Source organism: Artibeus jamaicensis, unplaced genomic scaffold (genome assembly GCF_021234435.1).
Source record: "Artibeus jamaicensis isolate MK-2021 breed Jamaican fruit bat unplaced genomic scaffold, CSHL_Jam_final contig_944, whole genome shotgun sequence".
In the NCBI taxonomy this organism is placed as follows: Eukaryota; Metazoa; Chordata; class Mammalia; order Chiroptera; family Phyllostomidae; genus Artibeus; species Artibeus jamaicensis.
In genome coordinates, this window is record NW_026522020.1 from 1,528,509 (window position 1) to 1,546,922 (window position 18,414).

General features: G+C 43.8%; 1 protein-coding gene across 2 annotated transcripts in view; it reads left to right on the forward strand.

The window, feature by feature from the left end:
- The first annotated feature begins 3,166 nt into the window (after positions 1–3,166).
- The window catches only part of GIGYF2 (GRB10 interacting GYF protein 2), a 117,988-nt gene continuing 102,740 nt past the window's right edge, over positions 3,167–18,414 (forward strand). For both annotated transcript variants that reach the window (XM_037144031.2, XM_037144036.2), the window contains exons 1-2: positions 3,167–3,267; positions 7,278–7,343. The gene's annotated coding sequence lies outside the window, so the exon portion shown is untranslated. The remainder of the gene's footprint in view (positions 3,268–7,277; positions 7,344–18,414) is intronic.

Consider the following 18,414-nt stretch of genomic DNA (forward strand, 5'->3'; position numbering starts at 1 on the left):
AGAATCTGTCAGCGGCAGGCTACCTGGGAGGTGGAGAATCTGAGGGTCCTGGCTAGGTCTGAGGGCAATTTCAAGTTTTTCCTTCCTGTGTTTTGAACTCAAAAATATTTTAAGCCCGACCTGATGGGTGTGGCTCAGCGGGTTGGGCATTGTGTCACCAAGCAAAAGGTCTCTGGTTTGATTCCTGGTTGGGGCACATGCCTGTGTTGCTGGTTCAGTCCCCAGTTGGGGGTGTGCAAGAGGGAATCAATAGATGGTTCTTCTGCACATGGTGGCTTCTCTCCTTTTTCTCCCTCCCTTTCCCTCTCTCTAAAAATAAATAAATAAAATATATAAAATCATGAACACGTATTGTTTTACTACGGATGCTAATAGCTAATAAAAAAGAGAGGGGACACCCTGGTCACAAAGAAAGTGAGAAGAGCAGTTGAACGTGCATGTGGTCCCCCCCCCAGGGGACAGCCGAAATACAGAACCCTAAATCTGCACAGGCTCAGGAAAAAATGAGTAACATTTTGGGAACACAGTGTGGTGTGTTCATGTGAAATGATATGTTTACTCCAAGACAGTTTTTACAATTTGTCTTATTATATATCCAGAGGTTGTAAATAAGAAAATAGTTTAAAACATGCAAGTACTTTTATAATAAAAAAATGTTTTCAACCGTGAACATGGATCTCCCTCTAGGGTCAGCATCTCAGCAGCCTTTCCCTGACATTTGCTCCGCTCTCTGGCTTGGCACCTTTCCTCGCTTATTGTGCTTTCTCTTCAGGGTTCCGCTGCATGCCCAACACTCTCAGTTAGGGTCCCGACTGGAGTGGCACTGCCCTCTGCCGTAACAATTCTGTCCTGCTTTGTCATCCTCCTTCAGATGTCTGCGCCTCCCCTTCTTCATCACCCACCCTGTCCTAGCCCCCTGTTCTCCCTGCTCTGTGGATGCTCCCATCACCGAGTCAGCAGCCTTTTCCCAGACCAAGCCCCCTTGACGACCCTGCAGATTTGTCATCGCTAAGCACTGCTTCCTCTCTCTGTTCCGAGACTGGCTCCTGCCTCTCGCCTCATCTCACCTGTACCTTCTGTCTGTCCACCAGCTGCCCCTGGTCTTGCTAAGGGCCTGCCGTAGTCCCACTTCCCCTCTCCAAGGGTGTTGGGAGATCCCCCACTATTTCAAAGGTCTCAGATTTGTAGCTCTGACCCACGCTTCATTCCAGCTCTGACCCATCTCCTTCATTTCAAATGGCCTCTTCGGACTTTTAGGCGATTGTATCAGTTTGCTAGGGATGCTATAACAAAGTACCACTGACAGGTGGCTCACTGGAAATGGATCGTCTCGCAGGTCCAGAGGACAGAAGCCTGAGAACAAGGAAACTGGCAGGGTTGGTTCCCTCAGGGAGCTGAGAGAGAGATTGGATCCCAGCCCTCCTCCTAGCCTCTGCTGGTTCTTGGGCTCCATAGTGCTCTCACCAGGATTACAAGAGAGAACACAAGTGAAGTGCTTAGTAAAGTGCTGAATTCCATAACAAGCATCAGCATTGCTTTTTTTCCTTCAAAACAACAGTTTAAGGAATACGTTCTTTGATCTGCAGAAGAGGATTAAAGAAGCCTTTGAGCCCTGGCCAGGCAGACTGTTGGTGAGAGCATCCTGATATGCCAAAGCGGCATCAATAAGTGGAACAACAAATTGATGTTTCTCTCTCTCTGTCCTTCCTCTCTCTCGAATTAATTAATAAAACATAAAGTAGGTTTCGGAGAGTCACACGACTTAAACTTTTAAAGATGAGCAGGCATTAAGCAGGTTGGCACGAAATGTGGTGTCGGGAATGGCATTGTAACGAGAAGGAAGAGCCGGTTCAAAGGTTAGGTCAGGATGACGTATTTGAAGACCTTCAGCCGTGGGTATATCCGATTCTATGTTGGGGGGGTAGAAAAAGGGGAGGGAGAATGGTTAAGGGTCCATTTGAGATTCTGCGTTTCTAACAAACTTCCAAGTGATGCTGATGCTGATGGTCTGTTGATCTCACTGTGAGTAGCAAGGGCATAAAGGTCAAGGGAAGGAAGTATTTCAGGAAGTAGAAAGTGATCAATCACATAAAAGACTCGGAAGCATGAAATTAAGATGAGGGCTGAAAAACTCCATTTATCAACCTGTATATGTTGAGGTGTCCTTAGAGCGAGTAATAGGTGGATGGGTCAGGATAGAAGTCACATTGAGGTTAATGATTGCTTGCCGGGGTGTGGGAATTGGAAAAGTACTCATAAATAACTCTTTTGTGTATAGTTTGACTTTGAAAGGGAATGGAGAGATAGGAGGTGTTTGGCGGAGGAATTGTAGTTGGTAACATTAACTTTTAAGAGGGAAGAACATTTGAGTATTAAAAACTGATGGGGAGGATCCCGGAAAAAATAGGTTGGAGATACTAGGAAATAATGGAATGACCTGAGTAAGGTAGACTTGCCAGATTTAGGAAATAAATACAATACACCCAGTTAAATCTGAATTTCACCGAAACAATGAATGCTTTTTTATTGCATGTCCCCAATATTGCCAGAGTCCTGTATTTTATCTGCCAACTCCCATCCCAAACAGGAGATTTTTAGGTAAAGGGATTGTAGCCCCCGATGCAGTAGGAGGGGGTCAGAGCTCTAAAGTCTTTCCAAGCTGTCACACTGCAAGACTCTAGAATGAATTCCCAGTTCTATCAGCACCGTTAATAACTAGAGAAACTGCTTGGAACATTAGCTTTTGCCGCTTCCTCATTTTCTCTAGGAGGGCAAGCGGGGCAGAAACATGCTGGATGAAACTCTGGAAAAGTTCTAGTTTGGAAGCTCAGCTCGTAAATGATGCAGAGCTTTTTGAACTGCGAACCAGCTCTGGATTGGGCACACAGGACGGTGAGTCACAGGGTGCTTGGCCCGGGCCCAACTCTGGGCACCAAGTCTACTCAACTCAAGGGCAGGAAGTAAGCCCCGGCCCCAAGTCCCGCTGGCGCCTGCGCCCTGCTGTTGCCCCGCCCCCCTCCAGCCCGACATCCGGGGCTCAGTCGGGGGCGTGTGTGGGGAAGAGCAGCAAGAGGCAGCGGAAAGGAATAATGTCGTGGGAGGCTGGGGATGAGCCGGGAGGGAGGCCAGGCGGGGCAGGAGCGGAGCAGGGGGCGTGGCGGAGCGAGCGCGCTGTCACGTGACGTGCGTGGCGACGTGTCGGCCATCTTGTGTTGTTGAGGCTGTGGACTGACTTTGGTTCTGAGAGACTCCTGTCCCGGACCGCAGGTAACCAGCGGCTCCGTCTCGCTCCCCAGCTTGGCTCCGCTCCGTGCCCTGGCTCCGTCACTTTCGCGGGTCGTCTGGGCCTGACGCCCGCGCTCGCGTCCCCGCCGCTCCGGTAGACTTGGTGCCGCCGCATGGACACCCGCAGGCCGCCGGGGCTGCGGCCGCGGCTGGCTCGGGCGTCAGGCGAGGGGACAAGTCAGGTGCGGGGCCGGAGCGACCCTCCTCCCCGGCGGGGGGCACGCCAAGCCCGGGCGTGTCTTGTCCTCGGAGCCGGGGAGCCCCCTCCTCCCGGGCCTCTTGGTGCCGCGGTGGGGAGAGAGGAAGGGAAGGGGGCGGTAGGGTGGGCAGTGTCAGGCCGGCTTGCTCGGGGCCAGAGGTCTCGCCATCCGCTACCTGCTCCCCGGAGCCAGCCACCCGCCCAGCCTCCAGGTGCCGGGGTAACAGCTGCTGCGGCCAGACAGCTGCTCCTGCCGGCCTTCCTCCCCACACCTGGCCTCTGCGAGGTGCTCCCTCGCCTTCCTCAGCAAGCATCTACCCTGGGAGACCCTTTCCGTGGCGAGAGGACTGGGTCTGGACCAGGCCTGAGGCCAGGTGGAGCCATGATTGGACGGAACCTGGGACAGAGATTGGGAAAGTAGAGCTCGTGGCAGCTTTGGGACCCGAACGTGCACATCAGGTTAACATGGGCATTAGCGTTCAAATGTCAGCAGTATCCCACGAAGCATTCGGAACACTTCAGTTTTGAGGCGGAAACGTAAGTCAGGCGACCAGGGAAGGAGGTCTGAAAGAAGCAGGTTGTATGACGGTGTTTGGGAAGAAGTAACGTTGCTTTGCATTTACTTATCACTGTTTTTTAAATTCCTCCCCTCCCTGAAAGTCAAAGCACTTAAGCACACCTAGTGTCTGTGTAGGAAAGGTAAGTATTTCAGTTTAATTTGCAAGAAACTGAGGAAGGGGCCAAAACCTGAGAACAGTTTCTTACCCAGCGTTACCCAGCCTTGATGTAGGCAGTCTTCGTTGCCACTGTTAGGTGCAGGGAAGACAGTGTTTGCCTGTGTGGTAATTTCCTTTTAGACTTTGAGGTTAAAAAAAGAGTTTTCATGCCATCCTTTCTGTACATTGACTGTCATCTTTCTAATATTTGCAGCTCTGGCTTTACAGAGTGTTGTCCACTTTGGTTAGAGCGTAAATGCATTCTGTCACTTAGGTTTCACTGTGTTTTAGCAGTTAGTGTGGCAGCTTTCAGAGTGCTGCAGCTGGAATGTGTGCTTTTCTGTTACATCAGATGTTGACATCAATGGGAGGCACTAGAAAAAAAATTAAGTGGCACGTATCTGAAAAAATGTCACAGTTCTTCCTTTGACATTTAACAGGGAAGGATACACGGATGGTGGTAGGGATTCACCAGAAATGAAAGGGCCTCACAGCTTTTCTATCCTTGATGAAGCACTTAAAAATTCTGAGACTGAGGAGGGAGAAGGGACCATGTGTCTTTGTCCATTTATTCATTCATTCATGCATTCATTTATTTGACAAATATTGAGGCCTTGCTGCACTGTTGGGTGCTGGGAGCAAAACAGACCAAAAATTCCTGTCTCCATGGAGCTCATTTCCAGACAGATACATGAACACTGAGCTAAAATATACATTGCAGTGGTAGTGATTTGGAAAAAAAAGAGACAGGGAAATAGGATAATAGGGAGTTGGGGGAAGAATTAATTTTGAGTAGAGTACCCTGGGAAGGCCTCATGGAAAAGCTCATACTTGAGGAAAGACCTGATCCAGGTAGAGGAGCTATTCCTGTAGCTCTGTGGGGGAGGGATGCTCCTGGCTAGGGACGCCAGGGCAGAGACCCTGAGGCAGGAGCTGAAGTGGGGCAGATCTGGGGTGGCTAGTCCAGCCAGAGAGGCGCAGGTGAGAAGTAGGCTGGTGGGAGACGTGTACCCAGGTCCTCTCTCCTAAGGTGAGGGGCGTAATTCAGTGTCCTGGAATCTTTCGCCACTTCTCTTTGCCTCTTGGAAAGGGAAATCAGATTCTGGAAATTCGGGCACCTGTGCCCAACCCCGGTGCTGCACATGACCCCCTCGTGCCCCACGCTACCAATTTGGAAAAATTCAGGATGCTCAGAGAACATATTTCAGGAAGTTCTCATGAAATAACTTTCTCTAAAGTAAGTTTTTAAAATGAGGTTGATAAACTGCCTAAAGTGATTTTTCAGAATGAATTGCTTTCTAAGAAGGGGACTTTTGCAGTACTTCAGAATATTTGAACATGTGAAGAAACGAATTTCTTTTGAAGTTTAGATACAGATCGGTTATGAAGGGATAGGACCTGAAAGAAAGGTGAAGTCAGTGTGTTAATGCGTGTTGTCCTTGATGTGGTTAGTAAGGAATTCTTAGTTATTTCTCTGTCCAGCCTATTTCCAATTACTGGACTCTTCCACTAATTTGTTTGTGTACCTTTTATAGCATTTTACAGTGTGGAACTTCTTGTGCTGGGTTTTTTATTCCTCCCCTTTCACCTTTCAGATTAGTTCTCCAATTCGATAATAGACTTTTTCATTGGAAAAAAATTTTTCTGATTTTTTTTAGCTTATCTCCATATTCCTATTACTGAGCTTTCATAAATGCCCTTTCATTTTAATTCACCTTATGAATTTAATATCTTGGTTTTGAAATATTTTTGCTTGTGAATTGCATGTATGAAAGATAATGTGATACGGGCTTGCCTGAATATCATAAGACAGGAATTACAAGTTCAAGGTGTGAGTGGACCTCCTTGGCTCAAAAGAGACATAGTGATGATAGTGACAAGGGTAGTATTTTCCATGAATCACTTTTCTCTCTTTTTGTTCCTTTGTGGAATTTGAAATGACATTTCTAAATTACAATGTCTTTGATGTCATACCAGCTCATTTGTTCTCATGACTGTGCATTTTAATATTTCATGTGTCTGTTCTCTTTTTGTTGACCTTCACGTTGGAAAATGACACTATTGATAATGATTGCTATCCAGGGGAATCCTTTTGGATGAAAAGGTGATGACTGTCCCTTTTACTCTTGTCTTCCTAAGGGATCTTAGATTTGTGCCGTTTTGAAAGACTGACTTCATTTGCAGTTACCCATTAGCCCCAGCTGAGTCAGTTTCCAGTACTTTCTTTTTTTTTTTATAATAAATTTTATTTAGTTACTTTTCAAGTACATTTTTTATCTATTTCTCCCATCCCACCCCCCGCTCTGTCTCCCCCCTCCCTCCAATTTCCCCTCCCCCAGTCTTCAGTTTCCAGTACTTTCTGTGTTACTGTGTTCCTCATAGATTACAGCGGGGGTGGGGTGGGGGGGGTGGGCTCTGCAGCCTATGTTGGTGTTAACCCGGGTATTTTAGAGGCAGGTTAAATATCCATTTTTCTTCAACAATTTGAATTGCCTTACGTTATTTGATTTTAGCTAAGAAGCCACTTGAAGCTATTGTGGTTCATTTCATTCCTTGTCACTAGAAGTATCACCATCTTTGGATTTTTAAGATACTATCTCAACAGGGCATTTAAATTTTGCAACTGAAAGCACACCTGGAGCTTTGCTCTTGGATATTTTGACAGTGGACATACTTCTTTGGGGCTCACTGATTATTTGTGTGGTGTACGTGTTGTATTGCTGCCTGTCATTTTTCTGTCATATATGTTTAAAAAGTTAATACCAAGTCTCAGCAATGCAAATCCTCAATAATCACTTTATGGAAACCTTATAGTGGTGCTCATTTGTGAGCTTCGTCAGATTCACTAAGAACTTTCGGTAAAAATATGTACTTTTTGATCTCCCTTTAGAGCTACTGAGAGACATGCTCTAGATATTAGGACAGAGAATCTGGTTTATAAGTATACCAGGCAGTTATGATATTTTAACCAGGTTTGGGATTCATTTTCTGTAAAACATTCATGATTTAAAAAAATGTTTTTAAAGTTTCATAAGAGATTGCTGGATCATTTACTGTAATACTTTTATTATTTACAGTGTTAAAGGGGCCTGAACAAAGTCTGCTCAAATTGCCTGCTGTGAACCAGCAGAAATTTTGAACAGGTAAGTGTTGAAGGAAAGTATGAAGCTGAAGAGGGTTAATGCAAATAGATGATTTTCGCTTTTAAGATTTTGGTTATTTTTATCCTATTATTTCTTCTACGGTTATAGACAATGAATAAACAACTTCTCTAGTACTAAGATCCTTATGAATCATAAGAATAATCATACCCTTTCTGCATTGATTCTGGTATAAATTTGTGTCTTAAACCATCATTAATGACTTTTGATGGCATGAAACAGAAAGAGGAATGCTTTGGGGGCAGGGATAAGGAGGTATCTTAACCCACCAGCAGTTGGCTTCATGAAGGATTTAATCGAGAAACTGGGAAACATTCAGGGACTAAGGCTGTCCAGGTAGCACTTTTTTCCCCTCTTGCTAGTCACTGCCCTCTCTTGTCTCTTTTTGTCCCGCTTTGCTTGTCTTTCCACACTCTGGCCTTTTATGTTTTGACAAACACGTGGAAGAAAACTGCCACTTCATTCCTGGAGCCACATGTGAGCTCAGGCTCCAGTGCCACTAGCTAGCTGGTTACAGTTGTGTCCACATTTCAGGTTCCTGAGAAGGAAAGTTTGTTTGGTTTAACTTGGTTTAGTTCTCTAGCATTGGTCCATTTAGTATAGCCATGGGGTTGGGGTCCAAAGTGCAAACTAGTAGTTAGTTGAAAGGTTCCATTCCAAAGAGTGGGGTCAGGTCTCAGAGAAGGTGGTGTGTTGGCTGTTCTAATCAGAGATCCATCAGAGAGCCACAGAAGCTTCTCAACATTTTTCCCTTCCTAGAAAAATTTCCTGTATATAGCTCAGCAGTTTAAATTTGTGTGTCCTGAAGAGTTAAAATATATGCATATCTTCTGGTGAATGAGGGCCAGTAGCTCTCATGAAGTATCTTTGTTGAAACTTCTTAGTGCAGGGTTTTAACAAAAGTTCTTGACTGGAGCAGGGAAAGGATAGGAGCTTCAAATGAGCATCTGAGATAAAGGTTTAACAAAAGAACATAAGCAAATGAGCAGCTTGGTGGAGAAATTCAATGGTTACTTATTTTTCAGTGATTAGTTTTGTAAGTTTTCATTTCTAGGTACTTTTTACATTACTAAGCAACACAAGCATTAGAAGCGGTACAGAATTGAAAGGTGGGACTTCTATAAGTGAACCTGTATTCACAGTATTTGAGTGGTAGAGGGACTTTTCATTGTTGGTAAAGGGTCAGTGAGACAGTATATACTTTTGTATTTACATGTTTTTGTAGCCTATAGTTATTAGGCAATACAGAAGCAAACTTTTTAAATGGACATTTTGAAGTCCTATTTTTATTTGTAACTTGTATGTCCTTGGTAACATCTAATTGCTTAAGTAATTTTTATTCCTTAAATCATGTTAGTATATTAGCATATTGAGATTTTTGATGGAAAGCCTAAGGATTGCTAATAAAAGTGAACTATTATAGAGTGATATATCGAATGACAGGCCATAGATGGGACTTCCTATGATACTGTTTTTCAGCCAGTGTTTCTTTAGTAAATCAATGGCAGCTGAATTCATTTTTAAGGTAGAAGAGTCTTATCCTGTATGTTTCCTTTAATCTGGATGTTGAGGTAAGGCTTATTCAGGACTTTGTGAGGGTTAAAAAGATTTCCACATAATCTGTATAAAACTATCACAGACTCTGGCCAGCCCGCTCTGTAAAACATTGGCTTGTGGTGAGATTATCAAATGACATGGTAATATTTATGACACTGTCTTTTTCTAGAATAGTTCAGTTGTTAGTTTTGTTCTTGTCCTTTCACCAAAAGGGTAAAAAAGAGAAACATTTACGTACTGTTCAGAAGCAGTGGGGAGAATGATAGTAATAGCTTTTCTTCTAATAGTGATATCGTGGCCCGTATGTTCCTGGGAACAAAGCTCCTTTTATTCCAGTTGTCCTGGGCCTGGAGGAAGTCTTGGGAGCTCTGGACCCTTCAGTGCTGGTCCTATGGTTGTGGAACCTGGCAAGGAATTGGCAGAAGCCCTGATACTTTCTAAATGGTCAGTCATGGCTCAGGTCTTGAAGACATGGCCACATGCAGGGGCTGCTCATGACGAACCCCTGGGGAATTGAGTGGTGCTGCCCAAACCAGAGCCAGGTGAGTTCTGGCTGGGTGTAAGGCCATCCTGCCAGATCCGTAGGACAGAGAGCCTTAATTCGTGTTCTGGAATCTGATCTTCTCCTTTAATCTTTTATATTACTCCACCATAGTTAATGAGGTTTCTGATAGTGTGCTATGAGAATACATAGTCTTCCCTTACCAAAGGGCTCACTGCATCGCTTGCTTCAAGTGATGCAAAAGGGTAGAAGTTGGAGGATAGTGGAACAGAATGGGAAATTGTTAAGAGGAGAAAAAGGACTTCCACAAGATGAATTCCTCTGGAAATTGGAAGGAAATAAGGAGAAAAGGTAACCAAGCAGTACTGAGCACTATATCAGTATGTAGTGAAAAGCTTGTGGCTTTTTAAGCAGAGAAATGTGGATTTAATTTTCTGTCACTTGTTACCTATAACTTTAGGTAAATAAGTTAACCACTTGGAGCCTCATTTTCCTTACTTGTAAAGTCTGTCCCATGGTGATTGTGGGAATTAGAAATCTGAAATGCCCAGTACCATGCCCAACACACAGTAAATAGGCTCAGTGAATGGTAGCTTGTGTGATTATTATTATTATATAGGTAGGTAAGTTTTGATTGTAAAATTTCATATTTATAATTTGAATAGAGACATCATTGGGTTCTGTTTGTAAGCCTTTTTGTTTTGTTTTCAATCCAACAAATATTTGATTGAATACCTCCTTTGTGCCAGGTGTTGGTCTAGTGGTGAGACATCAACGGGTATGTCTTCATGGGGCCGTAGCCTAGTGACAGAGACACTTAAAAAATACTGAAGTAAACTTCAGAATGTGAGAAGTCTCTCTTTCCTTGGCAAAGGTATATTTTTAAAATGCTAGATACTTTTAGAACAAGCGTCATGCTTGGATCATGGTGCTTTTGTGGTTGGTATATTGTGCTCCATAGTGTGCTTTCCAGGGCATGTATGTTCGTTCTGAGTTAATGGTATTTCCTTTGTCATTTTCCCCTCTTTCTTTGAGATAGATGTTCTCAACTTTTTGATCTTAGGACTCCTTTTCCCCTCTTAAAAGTTAGAGAACCCCAAAGAACTTTTGGCTTTTTAACTACATCTATCTATATTTATCACATTGAGTAATTTAAAATGATTTATTAACTCACTTTAAAATAATATTCTTATTACATGTTGACAGATGCATTTTTGAGGAAAAATACCCATTTTCTAAAACATTTCTAAATTTATAGAAGGCAGGTGGATTCTCTTACCTGCTTCTCTGTTCAGTCCATTGTTTATTACTTTGGTTGAAGTGTGTGAAGAACACTTATCTCCACAAAGATATGTATGTAGTTGGAAAAGGGAGGAGTATTCTAAGAGCTTTTTTCAAAAAATTGCAGCTGTTCTTTGATACTACACTGAAATTCAACAAGTAATGGTTTTTAAAGGTCAGTTGCAATGTGAAATCTGAATTATGTCAATGCACCTTTGTATTCTTATATTAAAATCCATTGGTGTTGCACATTTAATGGATATTTTATCTTTTACAACGGGTATTCAAAAAACCCATTTATTAATATCAACACCCATCAAAAAAGCCTTCAGCTACTGAGAAAGTCTGAGTACCAGAAAACGTGTCAAGCTCATGGTGGTGAAGAGAAGTTTCCTAAAATTTTAAGTTTTGCTCAAAAGTTCAAATTTTATCATTGGCAACAAGTACTGTCAATTGTTTTCCTTGAAGTGACAGTTTCATTTAGTTCATTTTTTTCATCCTCACCTGAGGACATGCTTATTGATTTTAGAGAAAGGGGAAAGGAGGGAGAGAGAAAGGAAGAGAAACATGGATTAGTCACCTGACTGGGTGACTGTCCACGCCCTGAACCGAATCTGCAGCCTAGGCACACGCCCTAACCGGGAACGAACCTGCAGTCGATCCTTTGCTTTACAAGACAGTGCTCCAGCTGAGTCACACTGGCTGGGGCTCACTTTGTTCATTTTTGAAAAAAGTTTGCTAAGTATGCAGGTCTGGATAATCATATTTGTGTATCAGCTCATTTTTTTTAAGTCAAAGCGATGTTCCATGGAAAACAGAAAGCAGCTAGTTGAGTTTGCAACTCAAAATTGTCTCTTACGGCCCTGGCTGGTATAGCTCAGTGGATTGAGCGTGGGCCTGCGAACCAGAGTATTGTGGTTCGATTCCCAGTCAGGGCACATGCCTGGGTTGCAGGACAGTTCCCGGCATAGGACACACGAAAGGCAACCATACATTGATGTTTCTCTCCCTCTCTCCTTCCCTTCCCCTCTAAAGATAAATGAATAAAATCTTAAAAAAAAACACCCCCCCCCCAACAACGGTCTCCCACGTGCCTTTCTCTGAGTCAGCGGTTTGCAGCAGAAGCACATTATGCGCATTTCATCACGTGGAATATTAAAAAGATGTTTACACAGGGGCCAGCATTAAAAAATCAGTAGTTTCTACTGCTTTGTCAAGGGCATTCTTAAGTAAAACAGGCGTTTCCCCCTCCTGTGAGTATGCGGCAGAGGCTGTGAAGAGTGTGGTAACTGCTGGTCACGTTTGGTGCTGTTCACTTGAATGGTGCTGAGGAGACAGCAGCTTTATTCATCACTGCTTTGCGTGATTAGCACAGTGAAAAGTGCAATTAAACTTTAGTATTATTGTGAAGGTTGTTTTGACATCATGGATACCTTGGAGTTTTGGAAGACTGGGAGACCTTGTTTTGAGAATTGCTGCTCTGGGGAACAGGCAGTTTTCAATGGTTATGTTTACATATGCTATGTTGATTAAAAAAAATATATATATATATACACATTTATTTATTTATTTATTTATTTATTTATTTATTTATTTATTTATTTTGAGAGAGAGAGAGAAACAATGTGTGGTTGCCTCTCAAGTGGCTCCCCACTGGGGACCCAGCCTCCAACTCAGGCTTGTGCCCTGACTGGGAATCGAACCAGAGAGAGAGAGAGAGAAACAATGTGTGGTTGCCTCTCAAGTGGCTCCCCACTGGGGACCCAGCCTCCAACTCAGGCTTGTGCCCTGACTGGGAATCGAACCAGAGAGAGAGAGAGAGAAACAATGTGTGGTTGCCTCTCAAGTGGCTCCCCACTGGGGACCCAGCCTCCAACTCAGGCTTGTGCCCTGACTGGGAATCGAACCAGTGACCTTTCGGTTTGTGGGACAACGCCCAACAAGCCGAGCCACACTGGCCAGGGCTTGATGTTTTTTCAGGATTAGTTTCAGTTCATGCATTATTGTCAGGAGTTCAGCATAAGTGATGCTGTGTCCTCAGTGCATCATATCAGGAGGCACATGGTGTCAGTTCCTCTTACTATTATTTTTTAAACATTTTATTTACTTATTTTTAGAGAGAGGAAAAGAGGGAGAGAAACATTGATGTGAGAGAAATATTATTCAGTTGCCTCTCATACTTGCGCTCAAACCGGGGACAGGACTTGCAGCCCAAGCACATGCCCTGACTGGGAACTGAACTAGCGACCCTTCGTGTTGCAGAACCATGTCCAACCAACTGAACCACACCAGTCAGGGCAGTTTGTCTCATTATTAATTATGTTTCCTAATTCAGTAGCAACCAGATAGAAGAGATGCAGAGAGCAAGGTATGTAGGAAGGGTTTGGAGCTTTAGTGCACTCTCTGGCGTGCCACCCTTCCTCCACCTTGAAGCTTCACTACAGTTTGTTTCATCATTCACTTTTCGATGGACATTTGTGTTGATGAGCACAACTGCCAAATTTCAGTTAATTATGAATAAGCTACTATGAATATCTTACATGTACTTGCCTTTTAATAGAGATTTCCCTCAAGAATGTCTAGCAGTGGATTATGGGATCATGGGTTAGACATATATTTAGATTTAATAATGCCAGACTGCTTTCTGAAGTGGTTAAACTAATTTGCAGTAATGCAGCTATTAATCCCCTGTTACCTTAATCCAGATGTGGCCAAGGTAAAAATGGCAGCTTCTGGAATGGAGGTGGGCCGGTTCATTTACTTGGTGTATGTGAAGGAGTGCTAGGGGAGTAGCTCTTTCTTCTGCTTTTGGGAGAACGGGGGAGAGGAGATGCGGGGGCAGATTGGGTTCCGTGGCACTCGCGCTGTGTTAGTCTGTTGGCAGATTGTGCTACCGGCTGGACTTAATCCCAGATTTGCCATCGTTTTTTTCTGGGTGAATTTTACATACCCAGGTTAGTGGAGATTTGTAGTACCAGGTAATTTTCTTTCAGAAAGATTTAGGGGGTTTTCAAGAGTGTATGTGTTTTGAATTGTCAGTAGAGTAGGGGTACTCTACTTAGTAGACTCATCAGTCTACTAAGACTGCTCCTGGGAAGCGGCACTGGAGACACGGCCAGTGTCGGGCTGTCAGCCACCGTGCGGGATTCCCATGCCGCTTTGGCTTCTTGCTGTGTTCGGGCAGGACTTGTCACATAGATCTGCAGCTCCTGTGTGTTTGATAACGACCGCACGAGCCCAGAAGTCATCAGGTTCCTCGACACTCTTGTGGGGGGTAAAAGGGTAGATTTTAGAGCTGAGAGGCCAGGGTCTCCCTTTCCTTTGTTTCAAACCCAAGAGTGAGAAAGAGCCAGGTTGATCTCTTCTACCTTGAACACGCGCTCACGTGTGCACAGTGATGGGTGAGGTCCCAAAGAGGAGTCGAGGAAGCCAGGAAAGTAGAAGAACACATAGAAAAAGAAATATAATTATAGTAGTACTAGAGATAAAATAAGTTAGTGAGGGCTAATTTAGCTCATAGTTTTTAGGAAGTTGACAGAAGGCCAGGCCAGATTTTACCACATTCTTTGTCAGGCACAGGAGGCAGTTTATTGAAGACCAGCTTCCTGGTGTCAGTTACCGAAGGAGTGTATTACTTGAATTCACTCAAGGAATTTTGAATAATGAATGGTCCTGAAGTGGTGGTTGTGTAGAGAGAGATTCTCTTAGCTATTTTTAAGTTGACTTTTAAACTCCGAGGGTGGACTTTTGAGGTCTCTATCCCTAAATTGGAGCAGCCAGAGAAGAAGACTCGGTCAGAGGAGGGAGGTGAGCACCTTATCATCTGCCCCGTCACCTGCTCTGGGGCAGTTGCTTTTGGCGTGAGGAAGATGTGCCGATGGGGTGAATCAGAGCTGACGGGACATTGTGCTCACGGTGTCTCAGAGGCACTGCCTGCCGGCACGTCCACCTGATGACCTTTGGGACTGCCTCCTCGCGTTCGAGTGCTCCTCTGCTTCCGAGCTGCTAGGCTAGGGCTGGCTCTCCCAGAATCCTTGAGGCCTGCTAATTCTACCGTGCCACGTGTCACTGTCATCTTCAGGAACTGAATGAAGGTCCATCTGTTTATTCATCTTTTTTGTAGTCCCATCTTCATACCACCCTGAGTTTCTGCTTTTGACTCAGTTTTAGGTTCATTCCTTTCCAAGACCTTTCTACTGAGGACTCTGAAATGTCACCTTTGTGCTCAGTCTTTCCTTGCGTGAAACTGACCACAGAATTTTCTGGCATTGTTAAGGTAGCTGCAGGCCATCTTGCCCTGACAGCTTTGCCTCTTCTTTGGCTCTCTGAGTCTACCAGCACATTTCCTGCCCAGTGGCAGTAGCTCTGTCAGCAGGCAGGGTCAGTGTCTTCCTCCTTTCCCATGCACATGCCTGTCCTGTGCCTTTCCTGGGTGACCACCTGGCCTGCTTGCTGCTGTTATCTCTGTATAATTACTGATACCCTTTCACAGTAACATTTTCTGGGTTAGCCAATAGGTTATGTGTAGTCTCCCTAGCCATTGTCCCTCCATTTTTGTGTGGAGTCTTTTTCTCTGGGGTCCATGCAGACAATACAACCATCTGTTCTTTTCATTATCATCAGATATAGATCCTGTGGGCTTACCCTTTGATTCATTGTCTTTCTGGTCTGTTTGTCATTATCCTGAGGTGACTTCAGAGTCCTTCCAGGCTCTTGGTTCCCTGCCTTATTTCCATCTTTAATTCTTCTAGTGCTTTCACTTTTATCCCTACTACATCAGCTTTTTGATACCATCAACATTTCAAATTTGTAAACTCTCCTGTTTTTATTTGGTAAATTAAGGAAAATCCAACCTGAAGATATGCTTAGTGATTTTAGAGAGAGCAGAGAGGGGAGAGAGAGAAACATTGATCCCGTGTGTGCCCCGACCAGGGATTGAACCCACACCTAGGTACACAGTATGTGCCCTGACCGGGGATGGTACCCGCAACATTTAGGTGCATGGGATGATGCTCCCTCCGACTGAGCCATCTGGCCAGGGCAGCTCTCCTGTTCTTACTTCCTTTCCTGCTGTGTGTAAAACACACTTTTGCTGGAGGCTGTGTAAAAGCACCCTCTAATTGTTCTCTTACTCTTCCATTCACTGTTAACAAACCTGTAACCTTGGTTCAGTCCTGTGGTCAGCTCACTCTGCCCTAGACCTAGGCTGCCGAGTCAGGGAAAGAAAATCACAACCATGCAGATAGGTGTCATCTCCATCTTGATTTGGCCTTCAGTGCTGCTATCACTGCCTCCAGGGGAGTTCTGGGTGAGAACCTGGAACAGCACAAGGACTGTTGGGAAAACTGGTGAATTCTTAATAATCAGCTCTGGAGATTAGTTAATAGTGAAGTACCATCAAATTGGAATTCCCCTGAACCCCCTATCACCCCCTGCCCCCCCAAAAAAAACACCACAAAATAAGTTTGGAGGGATCCTAAGTCTTTTGGCTCTACTGCCCCCTTATTACAAGTAGATGGGAATACAGTCATTTTTTTCCTTTCTTGTTCTCTGAAACCCCATTCGTACTGCCTTCTTAGAGACTTCACGTCCATTATATTTTTTGATAGATTGTTTTCTTCACTTTTTAATTCTACTAGTACTTTTCTATTAAGATACTTTTATCTAAAATTTTAAAAAATGGAAAATTTCTTTCCCCTGGCTTTCATCTCTCTTTGCCGTTTCACAGCTAGGGTTCTGTAGAGTTGACTGCATCTGTAGTTTTCCCCTACTCCCTTTCCAGCCATTTCTCATTCCCCAAAATTGGGCTCTGTCCCCTGCCAGCATTCTGTACCGCATTCAGCCAGTCACCAGGGATTTCACTGTGGAAGCTAGTGAAGACTTTCCAGTCTTTCTCTCTTTTGACTTAAGTATCTGAGACTTGTGAATTTTTCCATTGAAAAAAATTGTGCCAGAACTACATTTGTTGTATACACAACAAATCTTCAAATTAGAAACTTACTAGGAAAGAATTACCCATAATTCCACTACTCAGAGGTAAAAATACTGACTTGTCCTTCTTGAGTTCCGCTTTGGGAGAGTTTCAATCAAGTTTTGGTTGCAGTTATGCAGATTTACTTAAAAACTTCTGTCTCCCATCCCTATTCTACACTGGAGTTCAAGTTCTATATGATAGTCTTTTAGATGTTTTTTCAGACACCTCATTTTTGTCCAAAACTGTTGTGTCCTTCCTCTCAAAAGTGTTTCTTTTCTATTTTATTCTTCCTTTTGAGCTTTAATATATACATTCAAAAGGTACATCATCTAAATTTTGAATTCTGTATATTCTATTAAAAAAGATTTTATTTATTTATTTTTAGAGAGAGGGGAAGGGAGGGAGAAAGAAAGGGAGCGAAACATCAGTGTGTGGTTGCTTCTGGCATGCTCCTCACTGGGACCTGGCCTGCAACCCCGGCATGTCCCCTGACTGGGAATTGAACGAACGACCCTTTGGTTCACAGGCCTGTGCTCAGTCCACTGAGCTATACCAGCAAGGGCCTGTAGATTTCATTTTATTTTTGCATTCTCTGTTCAGATTTTCTTTCTAGACAGAGCAGTACTTTCTCTAGTTTGGGAAATATGCTATGGAGTAGGTTATTTGAATAGAATCTTGGTTTTGTACAGGCCATTGTAAAGGAAAGAGGGAGAGCATTTTGGGCAAAGGGCAGGGCATAAGTAGAACCACAGAAAAGGGGAATGCAGTAGAGAGTAGAAAGTTCTTGTTAAGTTTCGAGTTTGGAAGTGAAACAGTAAGAGATTAGTTGAGGAGGTATGAGTTGTTAGATTGGTGTGAACCTGAAATACCAGGAGTTCTGGTGATACACAGTAGGTTTAATTGACTGTTTTAAAGAGGGGCAGGCATGACTAGAGCAGTGCTTTAGGAAGATTGATCTTTTTGCACGTGAATAGTTAGAGGCTGAGTCAGGGAGGCCAAGCAGAAATTTTATTCTAATAATGCAGACATGGGTTTACGAAGGTTTGACTCTTATGAAAGAATGCAGGAGGAATCTTGAAGGAGGAATTGACCATATTTGAGACAAGATGATTGGATGTGAGGGATAGAGAAACAGAAGGAGTTTGAGATAACTTTGGGCTTGTGAGCCTGGCTGGATGGTGAACAGTGGTGCCTTGCTCAGTTGTTGATGAGATGGATTTCCAGGGGGATCAGACCTCTTGGCATGCCACACAGGCCGTGGAGAAAAGAATCAAATCTGTAATTTACAGTAGCAGCGGGGCGCCTCCCCAGGGGTGGAGACAATTCAGAAATTCGTAGGATATTCGCTGTTGTTATAACAACACCCCCACTCCCTGCAGGCCACCTGTTACTCTCCCGTGATTTAGTAGGCAGAGTTCTGCCTAAAGTGTTAGTTGAGAAATAACAAAAGGTTAGAAAAGAAGAGAAACTTTTGGGGGATACTGACTAAATAGGAAAGAAGTTATATTGTGCTGGTTTTAGAGGATAAAAGAGGAAATGGTTTCAAGAAAATGCAGTCTAGAGAGGCAGAAGAGTATGGTGGGAACACAGCATCCAGAGTCTGGGTCAAATACCCACTTCTGTAAAAATCCAGAGCTGTTTTCTAATGGTCACAAGTCTCCTAGGGCTTTGAGTTGTCAACATTTGGCTGGAGGTCTATGCTAGTACTAATACCTCACTGCATCCTCAGAAAGGACAGT